At 35.5% G+C, this 16,837-nt stretch overlaps 1 long non-coding RNA gene across 1 annotated transcript; it reads right to left on the reverse strand.

The window, feature by feature from the left end:
* Nucleotides 1-7,875: 7,875 nt before the first annotated feature.
* On the reverse strand, nucleotides 7,876-11,356 carry LOC126746853 (uncharacterized). The gene is made up of 3 exons (XR_007664007.1): nucleotides 9,126-11,356; nucleotides 8,914-9,067; nucleotides 7,876-8,193 (listed from the first exon to the last, which is right to left on the reverse strand). It is a non-coding gene; the product is annotated as an uncharacterized LOC126746853 (long non-coding RNA).
* Between the last annotated feature and the right edge of the window lie 5,481 nt (nucleotides 11,357-16,837).

A 16,837-nucleotide genomic window follows, 5' to 3' on the forward strand; every position in this document is an offset into this window, starting at 1 on the left:
ATTTATAGAGACAATGGTACTAACTTTATTGGTGCTGAGCGTGAATTAAAAGACACTATTAAAAAATTAATACAAGGATCAAATTTTAAAGAATTTCTAGAAATCAATCAAAAAACTTGGCATTTTTCACCACCATATGGTCCTAATTTTGGAGGGCTATGGGAGGCATGTGTCAAGTCAGCTAAATTTCATTTAAAGAGAATTGTAGGAAACGCACACTTAACTTATGAATCACTTTTAACTGTCTTTATTCAAATTGAAGCCATATTAAATTCAAGACCATTGGTACCTCTTTCTAGTGATCCCAATGATCTAGCGGCTTTAACACCTGGGCATTTCCTAATTGGGCAAAAATTAACAGCATTACCGCAAACGGATATAATAAATATACCAGATAATAGACTGTCGATCTATCAGCGTATTCAACAACAAGTACAACATTTTTGGCGTCGATGGACTCTTAGTTACCTAAATACTTTGCAGGAAAGGTCCAAATAGGGCACTCAATCTCCTAGTATTAAAGTAGGGACACTAGTATTAATAAAGGACGATAATACAGCTCCATTATTTTGGAAGCTAGGTCGTGTAGTAGAGTGTTTTCCCGGTAAAGATAATATAGTGCGTGTAGTGAACATTCGTACAAACAACGGTATTTTGAAACGTGCTATTACTAAGATTTGTGCTTTACCCATAGACCATAAGTAGTGGTATAATAAGTTCTTATACTTAATTTCAACTCGCGCATTATTTTCTTCTATGGAGGCGTAGATTGTCTCTCCTTTCGCGCTTCCCTTTGGGTTCTGGTCCTCTGTCTCGGATTCAAACTCAGGAACAGCACAACACTCTAAAGGGTATAACCTCTGCACTGGTCTCAGCAACTGTCCTCCGACGGTATTCACCCGCACCAATCGAACCTTTTTGTCTTTACCGGGTAAAAGCTATATGACACGCCCGACCGGCCAACTCAAGCGACGAGTATTGTCATTACCGATTAAAACTAGATCACCAGTTACAATCTCGCGAGTCGCTTTTTTATCGCACAAAAGTTTCAGCTGACCGAGATACTCCACACGGAACCTAGCTCGCAGCTCTTGACGTAAAACCTGCAGTCTTCGCACTTTGCGACATAAAGAGTCTCGATCAATCGCGTCACAGTCCGGGACACCACTTTCAACTTGATCGCGCAAAAACATAACTGGACTTTTGTTATTCTATATATATTATATATTATACTTATATTATTCTCGAGGGTCTCCAGATACGTAAGTAAGTGGTCTTGCGTTTATAACTGCTTCGCAGTCGCACAAAACAGTCAGTAAATCTTCATAATCTAATCTGGAATTTCCTAGCACTTTTCTTAACAACCTTTTTAAAATCCCAATTAAACGTTCCCAAAACCCTCCCCACCAGACCGCAGTAGGAGGGTTAAAATGCCAAAAAATCCGTTGTACGACTGTTTCGCGCAAAATCATGTCCCAGTCTAACTTTGAAAAAGCATTCTCTGCACCCGTGAAGTTCTTACCGTTATCAGTATAAATTGTGCTAGGCCTTCCTCGCCTTGACACGAACCGACGCAAAGCTTGTATGAAACATGATGTGGACATAGACGTGGTCAGCTCCATATAAACCGCCCGATAAATAGCACACGTGAACAAACACACCCATACTTTATCACCATTTCTTAAGTACAGCGGTCCTGCAAAGTCGATACCTGTTATCTCAAAACAGGCCGCATCACGCACTCGATCTATTGGCAAGGGTGGAGGTTCTACATTAAACGGTTTTGCTTCATACCTATTGCAAATTACGCACTTTGACGTAATAGATCTAACTATTCTTCTACCCCCAAGAATCCAGAAGTTTTCTCTAAGTAAATCTGGGACCCAGCATGACAGGATTTCTTGTGCTTTTCCATTATCAAACAACTAACAACATGGTGTTTCGCCGGTAAGATGGTAGGAAAACGGTAGTCTTCTGTGTCCGCTCTATTGGACACCCGAGATTTCAAACGAATGAGTCCATCTTCAGCAACAAACGGATTAAGACTGCTGATCCTTTTTTCCTCTTCACCGGAAAATACCTCTTGTTGCACTTTTTTCAAAACAAAAATCGCTGCAGCATTATATTCGTCCACTGTTAACTCCCCTAAAATCTTCTGGTTGAAATATTTACAATTATGGATAAAACGAAAGATCCAAGCACTCATTCTTATGGTCTTGGTGTATGAAGAAAAATACTGAAGATTCCAATCGCTAGTACCACAGGTGTTTAAAAGCGTAGTCACAAACTTTTTCTTTCTTTCTGCACCAATCTCTTTCTCATCAAAAACGGTTGAACCACATGGTCATGCTTCTGGACTTTTATATAACCACGCAGGCCCCTCCCAGTTAGTCCCATCTTGACGTGACTAACTGTTTTGGGGTGCAGCCTCGTCAAGGCAAATCGGCTGGGTTGCCAACGCCAGGTAAATGAGACCATTTTTCTGCCATAGTCAAATTGCGGATCTCAGTTACCCTGTTCCAAACAAAAACGCCCCACTCTTCTTTCCTCTGGATCCAGGAAATGACAGTAGATGAATCGGTCCAGAAAAAAGAGACAGGTTTGCAGTCAAGACTATGGATCACTTGATCGTAAAGACGAGCTCCTATTGTCGCTGCCAACAGCTCTAAACGAGGTATTGTCATCTTTGTACTCGAGTTCTTGAGTGGCGCTACCCACGTTTTAGCAGCCAGCAAAAAAACAGCAACCTTATCCTCCGTAGCTACACGCAAAAATATTACACAAGTGTAGGCATCTTTGCTTGCATGACAAAAGGTATGCAAGCTTAACTTCTGTTCTGGAGCAGCACCAATACCTATCCATCGTGGAATTTCAATTTTTACTAGACATGGTAGCTCTTTCATCCAACTTTTAAAAATACTAGCGGTGACGACATCGACAGGTTCATCGCAGGTTATTTTTTCTGTCCATAGTTTCTGCAAAATTATTTTTGGAGTCAAAGCGGCAGGACATAAATATCCAATGGGATCGAATATTTTTTGGGCAATCGAAAGAATTTGTCGTTTCGAAACTACTACGTTTTCAACATCAATGTCATCTTTAATAAATTCTTGGCTCAAGGTTAAAACATCTTTCTGTGGATACCATAACAAACCAAGAACAGGGCAAGTATCACACATATTTTCCTCATCATTTCGTGTATACTCCCACCCTCGTAGCTCAAACTGACCTTCAGACATTATGGCATTAGCTTCCTTAATAAATCTTTCCAGCAACTCCTGATCTGGTAGACTTAAAACGCAGTTATCGACATAAAAACTCTTGCTTAACTTTTGTATGGTTTCCAATGTATAAGCATTTGATTCGCAACATTTTTCCAAGCATTTAGACAAATGTAATTCTAAAGTGGCACCAAGTAAGAAAGGACTACTGTTTACCCCAAACACTACTCTTTTGTGACGCAAAATCACCTCCTGGCCTTGAGCATTTAACCAGAGAAATCTCAAAAAATGTCGATCCTGTTCATTTACGCTTATTTGTAAGAAAGCCTTACGTCTATCCGCGACCACACCTATTCTATTCTCTCGAAATCTTAATAGTATTGATGGTATGAGCTCAATAAGGTTTGGTCCTTTCTCCAAGCAGTGATTGAGTGCCGGTTTGTCCTTTTCATGCGCAGACGCATCGAACACAGGCCTTATCTTCGTAGTAGCGCTATTTTCCTTCAATACTGGTCGATGAGGGAGATAATGTCCTTCGCTAATGTCTTCACCTGCCAATGTAGTGACTTCTTCTATAATTCCTTCGTTTTTCCACTCGAAAAAAACATTTTCATATTGCTCATAGATGCCTTGTCCTTTCAATTTTCCAACAATTGAGTTCAGCCTTTTTTGAGCAAGCTTATAATTGTTCGGGAGAGGAGGATGACCTTCGAGCCACGGAAGTCTCACTTCATAACGTCCCTCCTTGTCAATTTTAACTGTCTGTAAAAATAGCTCCTTTGCTGCCATAGCCTTTTCTTCTTTTGTTCTCTTGTCGGGCGGTGCTTGAATACCTATTGCTTCCAACTCCCACAAGTTGCTCATGCAAGCGTCCTTTGACAAATAAATTCAATGTAGTCAGAACTACATCAGAACGTGTGTTCTTATTTGGTATCCTTCCCATCAATGTCCATCCAAAATGCGTCTCCATGACAACTAGTCCACAAGTCAGTTCATAGCGTGCTCCTGTATATAACTTTCCTGCAATGTCAGATCCCAACAAAAGGGTGCAGGGATTTGATTATCCGAGACGTCTACATTCATGGATTTAATTTCTTCAGTCCAAACATCATAATATACCGGAGAAACTTCACCACAAATCTTCATTTGATCCAATGCCTCGAATGTGAATAAATCGTCTCCTTGACAGATATTGACATCATAACAACTATGAGTATTTGCTACCTCCTGTCCGCCAAATAGGCAGTGGATAATTTCCTCTGACCGTTTAGGTATATGTTAGGTAATACATGGCTCAACCTCGCAATTTATTAACCCTGTAGCTGTTGGAACTGCGTCATTTTCCTTGACCATCCCTTTTCTTCTAACACCGCTTTCCTTTACAGCTGATTTTTCACCTGAAAGACCAAAACCCTCTGCCGCTAGATTTATTCTTTGCTCGTTCTCTACCTCATGCTTGAGAAAATTCATTAAGTTTTTAGGCCTAATTTCCAGAGAAGCGATGGCCGTTTCGAGGTAACAGAGTAGTTGAAATTGTTAGAACGTTGCCAAACTCTTGGTAAGCAAGACTCAATTAAAGAATAAAACATTGCTGAGCACTTGTCAGAAGTAATGCCAAGTGTTTCAAGTGCTCGTAGTTGAGTCTCTATCTTATCATAAAGAGTGGCAATGTCCAACCCTTGATTTGAAGTTGAATTTGTTAAAATTAGTTTCAGCAGCTCCCTTACATAAACTTCGATCTGTAGATCCTCCCTACCGAATCTACTAAGCATACTGTCTACGATTTTCTTATAATTCTCTCATGGCCTCAACCAACTGTCTAGCTCTGCTTTCGGGAACTGTGGCCTGAATAAGATATTCTATTGTGTCATACTCATCTATAGAATCATCTTCATGTATTTTTCGGAATTGGGCCCAAAACGAAAGCAAGCCTTTTATACTACCATCATAATGTTTGAATTCTATTCTAGGTAATATAAAAGATCGCCTACCTGTTATATGATTCGTTGTATTGCGGGACCCATCACTAACACCTGAGGCTGAATCTTGAGCTCCAGCGATTTCACTAATTTTTCATATTTCAACCTCAAGCCAGTAAACCTTTTTGCATACAAATCACTAGTCTCGATCTCACTTTCAAGCTCAGCTTCAGTCGCACTTGTTAATAAAAGCTCGTATATTTCACTATTCAAAATATGCAACTCATCAAATTTTGATTTAATAAGCTCCCATGTAATATCCACCGATTCACCGAGTCCAACGGTACGGCACTCAATCCAAGTGTAAGCTCATTAGTCGCCTTTGTAAACGAACTCCGAATCACACTACGGCTCTTTTTCTTTTTCTCGAGATCAGACATTTTAAATGCAATTTTAAAAAAATCAGAAACCGACGACACAGACCCGGTTACAAACCCCCAAACGTTCAGTAGAACGCGGTAAAAGTCCGTCGAATTAACAACAACAATAAACAGTGCAAAACTTTTTGATAAACCTGGTAAAGATTTATCTCTCAAAACAGTTTTGCCGAAAAAACAAAACTAACGAAAACGTATAAACACTTTCCGAGAACGATAACAATTCAATCAAGGTCCTGTCACGGTCGCCACTATGTGCCGCACCATAATAAAACTACCCGTTTTACTGGTCTACGACGGTCCTATAAATAACTCGGCCAAGAAATCAAAACACGAATTATTTTTTAAAATATAACTTTAATTGAACGAATGTAACACGGAAAGGTTTTCTCGATAACTAACTTACAAAAGTATTGCGTCAGCGGAGTAGGGCGACAGTGGCTCGCCCCGCCAAAAGATGTACTTATCAAGAGTTATAGTCTAAACAAAATATTCCTCTTTTTAAGCGAAACTGTAAGCCCGCCAGGATATGAATAATAATATTTCTCACATATCGGGTGACTTAAACAAACGTGAACTTATTAGGTATATAATAAAAATGATTATACATTTTGCTTAAAGCTATAAATAAATGCCTAATGTTCCTAACAGCCTGTGCCCGAGAACTTCCCAATTTGCTAATATCCATTTTTAATGGTAATCGCACAATAAATTCACCCTCTTCATTGCGTTTGGTATTTGCAACAAAATGCTTTTCAATAGCTATTTCTTCTTGAGAAAGACCTTTAAAACTACATTCCAAAGATTCGATTTCCCAGAACTTCTTTAGATCCTCTTGTATCTGCTGTTCAATTGTGGAACCAAAATTACAACTAATTAAATCATTGCTGAATTTTACCCAATGGTCCTGTAACAATCCACCCAAACTTTGTATTTTGCAATACTGGAAGGTTTTTATCTAAAGAAATTTGTTCACTACTTAGAACATACCAAAACAAGTCAGCACCAATCAACATATCCACATGTTGCGGCTCCAAAAATAATGGATCAGCCAGTTTGCAGGTTTGTGGAATATTGAATTCACCTATATCTACAGGTGAAATAGGCAATAAACTAGTAATACTTGGAATTATGAAACATGTGCAATTTATAGCAAAATCAGAAAATTGAGAATAAACTTTAATATTGCATTTATTGTGTATAATAGAGTGGCTAGTATTAATACCATTTAAAACAACATTTACATTTTCTTTAAATAGACCAAATTTATTACACATATCTTGTGTAACAAAACTGGATTGAGAACCACTATCGAAAATGGCTCGCACTAAATGTTTCTTTCCAAAAGTATCCAAAATATATACTTGAGCCTTAGAACATTAAAAGGCTAGAAGTAGCATGCCGTGGAACTATGGACAGGTTTGTTTGCTTGCAACATCTCTGATGCAATGATGCCAAATGCTTATAGAGAAATGGCAAAAATCACTTTATAATATCATAAAAATTTTCAGTTGTTTCCGAAGGCTCAAAATAATACTACTGCTCCCCTTTAATAAAATATCAAGCATTTTTTAAAAATAAATTTTATAAAATACTCTATATCGAAGTCAATATTAACTTTAAATAAATGAAAAATAAAGTACGAAAAAACGAGAAAAAGGTAATGGCATCGCAACGCCGCTCGATCGCATTGTTGATGCCACTGATACAAGCACTCTCTACCAGTGACGTCGTCAACAAATATTTACCTGATTTTTATTAATTATGAAAGAGTTTGAGTATAAGTAATATTACCATTTATGAGCTATTTATGTGTTTTTTTAACGGACTTCGTTAGAGGAAGGTCCTAATAAAAGGCACCATTTTTGTCAAAGCATTTTTATGGAAATTAAATATTTTATTAATATAATATTATAGATTTCTTAATAAAACATGTTTTAAGACACAAATTATTCACATTTTTCAAAATTTTATTGTTATTATTATATTGGACAAAACTCAGTTTTACATCACTTACATTATATCACATAATATATACTTCTATGGTGCTGACTTTTTCAAAGGGACAATATTGATTCAGCGGAAAGAGTTAAATCTACAAGGATGTTCAAATTGTGAAGGAGTTGCAGGTTTTTTATAGGTTATAAGATTTTTATTATGAGTATTTAGCCTGTACAATGGTTTTGAGACATTTAACAGTGACCTATATAATACCTAATACCATAATATAATACCTATACCATATATAATACCTAATATTATATCATATTAATTTATACTAAAAAACAAAGCTTACCTAAGAATAAAGACTATGTACAATAGATTAGATTAGATAGTTTATTAGTAGTAATATACAAACAAGTACTTTTACAAGTCAAATAAAATATGCAGTATGTTGGGCTTTTTCGAAAATCATGTTATTATTTCTTAAGTATTTTAATAATGACTTGAGACATCTAATTCAACTTCTTTGGGGCAAATTTGTTTATTGGAATCTTCGAATTTTAATTTTTTTGTTCTTTATTTTTTTTCCATAATTTGGTAACAAGTGATTTAGCTTTTGAAACGGTGGAATCATCAGTGCTTAGGTCGTCAGGATATCATTTTGATTTTACCCTAGAATAATATACATAAAAATATAGTATTACCAAAATTAAAAAGAAAAAATTTAAAAAATGTATTATGATAATCCAATTGATCAATAAAATATATGTTATTATAAAGAATCTTGGTAATATCATACATTTGATTTAATTAAACAAATATAACACAATAAAATACTATATGTCAGATCCTCATTAAAATTGTTATTGTTAGAAGACATTTCAGCAATAAAACACCAAAAACACTAATTAATTAGTTTAATAGTGTACTTTAACTGACACAAAACTACACGTAAACAACAACTATGGTTAATCTTAATTAAAATCACTAATTCTACAACAGAATAAGACGATACGAGTTTAACAAAGAACTAGCGATCCGGGGCCAATGCTTTCAACCCAAAATCTCGTTAATAACTAACTTCTGCTCATGTTATTCTTTTCATAATCTTATACCAACATCCGACCCCGTTCCACTCTCCTTGACATTCCTCAAAATATCAAGTGTGCCCTTTGTCCAACTCAGCCGACAGTAAAAATAATCAAAACTTATCTAATTTATGAGCCACCTGCAAACCAGACATAAACAAACGGGCCTCTCTTAAACTATTAAACACAACTTATAATCTAATTTATTGGCCAGCGCCGACATATATAACTTTTAAATAAGATATATAGAATAGGATGATACATGGCATAAAACTAGTAGTCTATTTTGAGTGGTAATTTTTACCTTTTCCTTGGCAGAGTCAGGGAATGTGTAGCAGTTAAACAAAAACGGCTTGGATGAGAAATAGTAATTGTTGACCTAGACCCCACGGTTACTGTAGAACTATTAATCTCAGATGCAGTTATTGTTGTATTGTATTGATGATGAATGATCAGATCTGTAATTATACAAAATTTGATGTATCAAGAATATTAATCTATTTTAATTATCCATACTTGTCTATATTAGCTTCACTGTTTGTACTATATACCATTTTGAAAGCTAAAGAAGTTTTTGCACTCTTCAGGAAAGCTACCCCTGCAGCTTTGAAGGGTAAATCGCTTGGTAAATTAACTGAATTATCGGCTGCTGTTTTTAACCAGTGCATCAGAAATCCTAGTAAAAAAATGGTTTTACATACATACCTAATTTAATAAGTATTAGGTATAAATAAAGCTTATATGAGTAACACTAATCCTTTTTGTGACGATTTTTTTATACTAGAAAAATATATTAAAAAAAAATTACCTTTGAGGTAGAGCTGATTTTTTTAATAAAGTCTGGCTACTGATAATATTATCTTCCTTATATAAGAAATCACTTCTAAGGATGTGATCTGAACAAACAAATATGTTCTGTTTAATTGTGTTGATTTCCATTAATCAAAACCATTTTTAGTCAACACTTGCTACACAATCGACCACAACCTGGTAAAACCTCGCTAAACAGCGACAAACTCTGTATACCATAAAACTCTAGCCATGGACTTATACAACAACAATATAAAATATTACTCACATGTCGACATGATTAAACCTTTTAGAGATTAACCTGTGCACAAAACAATCACAACCATTCAAATATCCACCTTGTGGACAAACACCACCACACCTGGTCAACTATGACCACTCTATATACATGGCTCTTTATAAGCCGAAGTGCTAGCACTCACTGACTCTTTTACTTCTTTGGGTCTCTCTCAATCTCTGCTTATATTATTATTTATGTTTAGGGTATAGATTTTCAAGGATGTACGATAATTCTCGGGCGGTTAAGACACTTATAAATGAATACAGGGTGTTTATAAAATATACGTTAAATATAATAAATTACTTTAGGATATTTTACATAATATTGTGCCAGAAATGCCAAAAATTAACAGACTGAAAAATAAACAAATTATTTATTTTACATCGCCATAAAAAAATACAAATCAAGACGATAATATACAGATCGTGTTATCGTGAGCTACGTATTACCCAAAATAATGGTAACACCGCTTGGTTGCGGCTTGCAAGCGGCGGAATTTTTCGTTTTTATTTTTTGAACCGGGAGTCAGCAGACCTCACTTTGCTGTGTTACTGCACGTTGCATTAATAATTTTTGAGCGTTATTTTTGTGTTTTTTTCACTATGGCTGTTTATACCTCTTCCGAAAGAGTTCAACTAATTAAATAGTTTTATGGAGGCAATTCGGCAGTACAATGTAGAGATTTGTTTTCAGTGACATTTGAGAATAGACCGATTCCTTGTGCTAAAACGGTTTTAAATGTAGTTATAAATTTTGAGACATCTTTTTGTCTTCAAGATTGTAAAAAATGCCACACAAAACGTCAAGAACCACCTGTTGAAGTGGTCCAGGATCTATATCCTGGACCACTTGACCATTTCTTCCCGCCGTTATAGAACGGTGAAAGAAATGGTTTGCAGTACCCTAGAACTTCAATTGACACGGTTCACTAGAAGTGTTGGAGAGGAACTGGGAATGAGCAATAAAACTGTTGCTCGTATCTGGAAAAAATATGGGTACAAATGTTTCAAGTATTCAAAAACTCAGGAAATATTTCCTGAAGACCAGTGGCGAAGAATGGAATTTTGTGCAACCATGATGGAAAAGGCAAATGAAAACGAATATTTTTTAAAAAATATTTTGTTTTCTGATGAATCTTCTTTTCCATTACATGGCAAACGCAATCCTTCCATTGTTCGTTATTGATCTCAGGAAAACGAGCACAGAAGTTTTCAGTTTCGTACCCAGTATCCTCAGAAATTAAATGTTTGGGCAGGTATTTTGGGCGACAATGTTATAGGGCCATTTTTTATTGATGGCACTTTAACCGCCCAAAAGTACCTTGAGTTGCTGCAAAACCAAGTTCTTCCTGCCATTCAAATCCTACCTGATGTAGACCAGGGATCGGTTTATTTTCAGCAAGATGGCTGTCTTGCTCATAACGCGGCTAGGGTAAAACAATTTTTAACAAATACTTTTCCTAACCGCCTTATTAGTGGGACTGGCGATATTAAATGGCCTCCTAGATTTCCAGATTTGTCTCCAAATGACTTTTATCTGTGGGGTTACCTTAAGCAGACCATTTACAAGCATGAATTTAGTAGGCCAACAAATTTAGAGGAGTTGCGAAATAAATTGTCGAAGGTGCCAATTCAATTTTACCTGAAACTCTTTTGGAGGTGCGAAATAGCTTTTACGATAGGTTAAGTTTTTGTTTAGCGAAAGAAGGCGGTTTATTTGAGCCTTTTATTTCAAAAATTATATGTTGTTAAGTTTGTTTATTAGAGTTTTATTTCTGATTTTTTATTTTATTTATTTATTTTTATCAGAGTTGATATTTTATTTTTTATTAGAATAACGCTTTAATTTTCATTATGCAAAACACAGCATATTAAACATTTTAAGATTACAATTTCTATGCGGGTTTTACACATTGTCATGTCTGTAAAACCCGCATTAGAATAAATATTTTTAAAATGCCTGGATTTTCGCGTAATATTTTGGGACATTTTGTCGCCAAACGACGCAACTCCCATGAAAGTCAGATGTTTACTAATCCCGTCCTCAAGCCGCATATTCGTAAATACCCGACGTATAATCCACCCGAAGTAGTTTCGTTACTTAGCAGACGCATCAGACTTATTACCTGACGCGTCATCCACTCGAACTCGCTTTATTATATACCAGACGTATCAGACTTATGTAACTGACGCATTATTTGCTGTATAATAAAATTAGAAGAGAAATTAAAAAAAAATTTTTAGTAGTAAGTAAAAGTATTATAAATTCTTCTAATTTCATTTATTTCGAAATCAATGAAGAATTTTTAAAAAATTTAGAAAATCAAAATTGTTCACTTTTATTAAAATTTTAAATATTCCTAGGTAAAGCTGGGTCACCCTGAATAAACAAAACTTTTTAGGCTCAATTTTAGACAGATTTATTTTTTTGATTTATTGATTCCCAAAGCTATATTTTTTGCAACACATGTTTTCAGACAATGTGGAGACTTGGTATTTCTTTTCTTTGTGTAAACAGTTTACACTTGATAACGGTTGGAGATACTTACCAACCGAAACGTCGTGTTACATTAAATCAATAAGACAATGCAAGTTCGACAAGATGTTTTTATATATTTCGCTCACATACTTTTTAAAACCCTCATGGTTGCAATCTTTAAAGAACTTTTCTTTGTTTGCCTCAAGTTCATTAAGTGTTTTTGCATTCAAAATGTTCTTGAAAAGTTTATAATACTTTTGAGCATCGTCTCGCCGAACGCCATTTTTACTCGTAAGTATCCAGCGCCATATCGCCTTAAGAACATGGAATGTACCTGCAATAATATCGCATGAGGCCAGTTAGTTTGTAAATCATTACGTTCGCCTAGATCATTATCTGTTAAAATTACCGTTGGTTGAATATTTTGGGGCATAATGTCTATGAAGTCTTTGACAGCTACATCAAATCTGATTTTTGGCAACTGCTTAGTATACAACCAACAGTAATCCTCCTGCCGCGGTCTGACAAAGAAAGATACTTTACGGTTATAACCGTCACAGTTACCGGAGGCATCTACAAATATGACTTCGTTAGCTTGTTTTAGTTTTAGTGCGCGCTGCATCAATGGAGTATAGATAGCAACAGCATAATCCTCATGCAATCGAGATATTTTGTAAAGCACATTATTGCTTTCTTTATGTTTCGCTAAAGTTTCTAACATGAGACGTCCAGTTCAGTCACCGAAGTCTTCCTTAAATTTCTTCTTCCACAAATTTGTGACGTCATTTTTAGTTGGCATAAAGAACCTAAAAATATAAGAATATAAAATATATTCATAAGAGCCGCTTTATCAAACGATCGTTATGCCTAAGCCGAGGGTTAACTCATGTCTAAAATGTCACGTTAATATGGATATTGGATATGTTTGACAAAAATTAACCCTTGGGTTAATAGGGAAAACCTTTCATTGATAAACCGGCCCTGAATATGAAATATATTGTTACCTATCATATAAAATGTCCTCATACTTAGCTCTATATTCTTCCATTTTTTCCGCGCAAAAAGTGTGATAGGCTGAAGCCGCAGAGTGTCCTCGATTAAAAAGTTCTACTAAATGATTCTTGGCTTCATCGCCTAGTGGTCTTTCCCTTAATGCTGACACAGTATTTGTTAGGTGATTATGCACATCTTAAAATTTTATCATGCAAGGCCCTTCTACTGTAAACGGATTTTTTTCTTTGACTTAGATTCGTCAAATAATTTCTTTATAACGATATTTATTTTTGCTTTACAATCTGAATTCTTTGACTTCCGTTTACGTTTATTATTTTGAGTTTCAAGTTCTGAGTTGGTTGCAGATCTTTTTATTGATGTATTAAAATGACATCTGTATATTCTTTTGAATATATTTCGAGGAGTATTAGTAGGTACCTTAAAAGTTTTCTCAATAGTCTATGTTTCTTTTGTCACAGTTTGTAAAACAGCCATCCATTTCTTTAACGAAATCAATTTGACGTTAGTAGACGAAATTATGGAGAGAATGGTATTTTTTTGCGTCGATTTGTAGTAATTTCGTATAACATTATACCTAAGCGAGTAACTGAGTCACCGTCTATGGATTGCAACGTAATTACAAAGGTAATTTGTAAACCCATGAACGATGACTGAGTTTCATGTACGTAGGTATAAGTAATAAGATATTAGGCTTCCTCCTGGATCCCTCCCTGCTACAAGCCAAATTTTCCTACATGGATTACGGTAATTTATTCTTTATAAATTAACGTTATTTAGCGCCATCTCTTGGTTGGTGCTCCACGAGTACCATCGCGAGCTACTAGTCCCTATACAACGTAAGGCGTTTTGAGCCGTATTTGAAAACAGCTCGGAGGATGCCAAACACATTTAGTGCTGTCAAACGTTGTTTGCGATGAGAAAAGTGAGTCTATTTTATTGTGTTTATTTATTTTAAATATCATTCTTTTATAAATAATATTAAGTGGAAAAACAACAGACAATATTGTGAGGGAAAGGGATACGCCAGGATTATAGTCTTTTAGTTATAATAAAATAAGTATTTTTTTTTAACCGGACGCCCACTATATTAATAAATTTTTTAATGCTACCCGATATTCCACGGATTTTGATGTATCATTTGCCTACTTTTAAAATTCAGCTGTTTTTTTACGTAATTTTCGTCCTCTTCCGCGCATCCACATATCGACCGCGTAAATTTTCATAAAATTTGTACTTAAAAAAAGCAGTTTTTTTATAATTTTATAAACCCATACACTCCCTGAGAAGTATAATAATATGATATATTATGTATCACTACAAAACAGAGTTAATTTTATAAAGCAATAAAATAAATAGTATTCACGAAGGTCAATGACCCGTAAAGTAAACCAAAATCTATCAACATGTGACATTAAAGATGCCAAGATTGTATCTTGTTTTCCTTGCATCCCATGCCTAATTTATAGTCCTAATTATATTATCCTTTTTGTTCATTAAGCTTTATAATTAATATCTAATTGATCTTCTTAATTACGCCAGTTACGAAAATTCCCGAGTTAGCTATATTTACCTAGAATTTTACTTACCTCGACATCTTCTTTTGACCTAAATTTGGTCATAATATATTGAATACCTTTCTCAATTATTGCGTTATGTATTATGCGCTATGGTACCTACTAATGCTTCATAGTTTTTTGGTAGATCACCTAAATCACACATTTTTTATTTTATCTACTTTCGTAAAACACGTGTTACTTGTTCACAGCCTTGAATTTGAAAGCCAAATAAATGATTAAAAATTAAAAGACAAAACACAACACAAAAGATAAATAACAGACGTGTCGTCATGATATGTCAGGTATTTAGTAAACGATGCTCGGGCGCAGCCGAAATATCTCGAGTCCATAACGCGTCGGGTATTTACGAATATGCGGGCCGGCCGGGGCGGTGCTCTGTCGCAGGCACTCGTACACGCGCGACGTTGGAAAATTTCGCCTCTATGCGGTTTCCTATAAGTAACGAACGAAAACACGATCTGTATAAGGCAAGGCGCACATTGAGACACATGCGACGCAACCCACGCAGGGCAGCACAAACCACGAAATTCGTGTGATGTGTCATCTGAACGCATATTGTTACACAAGCTGTGTTGTTTCCTGCGTAGTAGGTAGTTTTCTTAAATTAATAATCATGGAAAATTTATTACTAGGCTTAAGTTCTGAGTCAGATTCGGACGCAGATTGGGTACAGAAGTTTTGCTGTATGACCTATCAAAAAAAAGAAAGAAATCATATTGGAAAAGCAATTACATGAAAAAAACGCAAAGTCATGGCGAATTTAATCTGGCATCTGAATTCTCGGACTCAAAGTTTACAAATTATTGTAGATTAAATACAAATCAGTTTGATGAAGTGCACAATATAATAGAGGAGACAATTTATTCTGAAGGTTGTAATGCCCAGACACCCATAGGAACAAAAGAAAAACAGAATACAGCTATCTTAAGGTAAGAAATTTTTTTAATGTAAACTAAAAATTTATTTATTTAAAAAAAAATAACACCGGATGCATTTTTGTTAAACTGAAAAGTTATGAAAAAATGATGCGGTGTCTTTGGACTGCGGACTGACTGTCTCTGGTACCTCTGTACCAGGAGACTGTAGGGATGTGCTAGTAAAAGATGAGTAGGAAGCATGGGAGTATGATGTTGAAGGGCTGCAGGTTCCCTGAGGTATTGGTTAAAGCTGGTGCCAAATTGGAGTCTGAGAACCAGTTTGTGAAAAATTTTGAAGTGAAGAAGTGCCTAACTGTAAATATTCAGCTTTTACTTCTGACACTGCTTGATATACTCTATTGCTTATAACATGTTGGTACGTAGCAGGCATTTCCTTTGTAATTTCATACATGGCCAAAAAAAGTTTTGAAGTCCATCACGTTGAGGCGTTACTGCCTCTTCACTGGCTTTTTTTTCTTTCAATTGCCCGTTCTTCAGCTCTTTTCCCGCCGAATCATCGATTTCTTCAGTATGCCGGCTATATCATCCTTATTCATTCGCTTATTTTTTGAACAACAGTGTCCGACATTGATTTAGAAATACCAGAATTACTTATTGTATTTTTTTTAGCAAATGTTCAGTTTCGGTATTCTCCTCTGCGGACAAGGTTTCAGTGTTTTCATTTTCATGAACTGAAGTATCACTGTCTGCATTTTGAGACAAATCCTGTGTTTGCTTTCGAGATCTAGGTTACCCTCGCGTGGTCGATTTCCCATATAAGGGACTAGAAAATCCATTTGCTTCTGGTATTTCCAGGGTTTTATCACGGTTGCAGCAGATCCACTTTTAAAAGTATTTTTCTGTCTACGTAATGCTTCACGATGACAACCTCGCAATTTTAGCCAACTTTGTTTTGCCTCGCTTCCTGCAATAAAATATGAACATTTTTAGATTTAACTATTATAACATTTCTTCTTTATAAAATAATATTTTTTTTTATTTACAGATATTTGGCGTCGGGAGACAGTTACAAAAGTATAGCCTATAATTACAGATTGGGTTATCGCACGGTCTCCAATATCGTTCTTGAAGTATCAAAAGCTATTTGGAAAAATATGCAACCCATATATTTACCACAGCCCACATCTGAAA

The sequence above is a fragment of the Anthonomus grandis genome, chromosome 18 (genome assembly GCF_022605725.1).
Source record: "Anthonomus grandis grandis chromosome 18, icAntGran1.3, whole genome shotgun sequence".
Taxonomy (NCBI): Eukaryota; Metazoa; Arthropoda; class Insecta; order Coleoptera; family Curculionidae; genus Anthonomus; species Anthonomus grandis.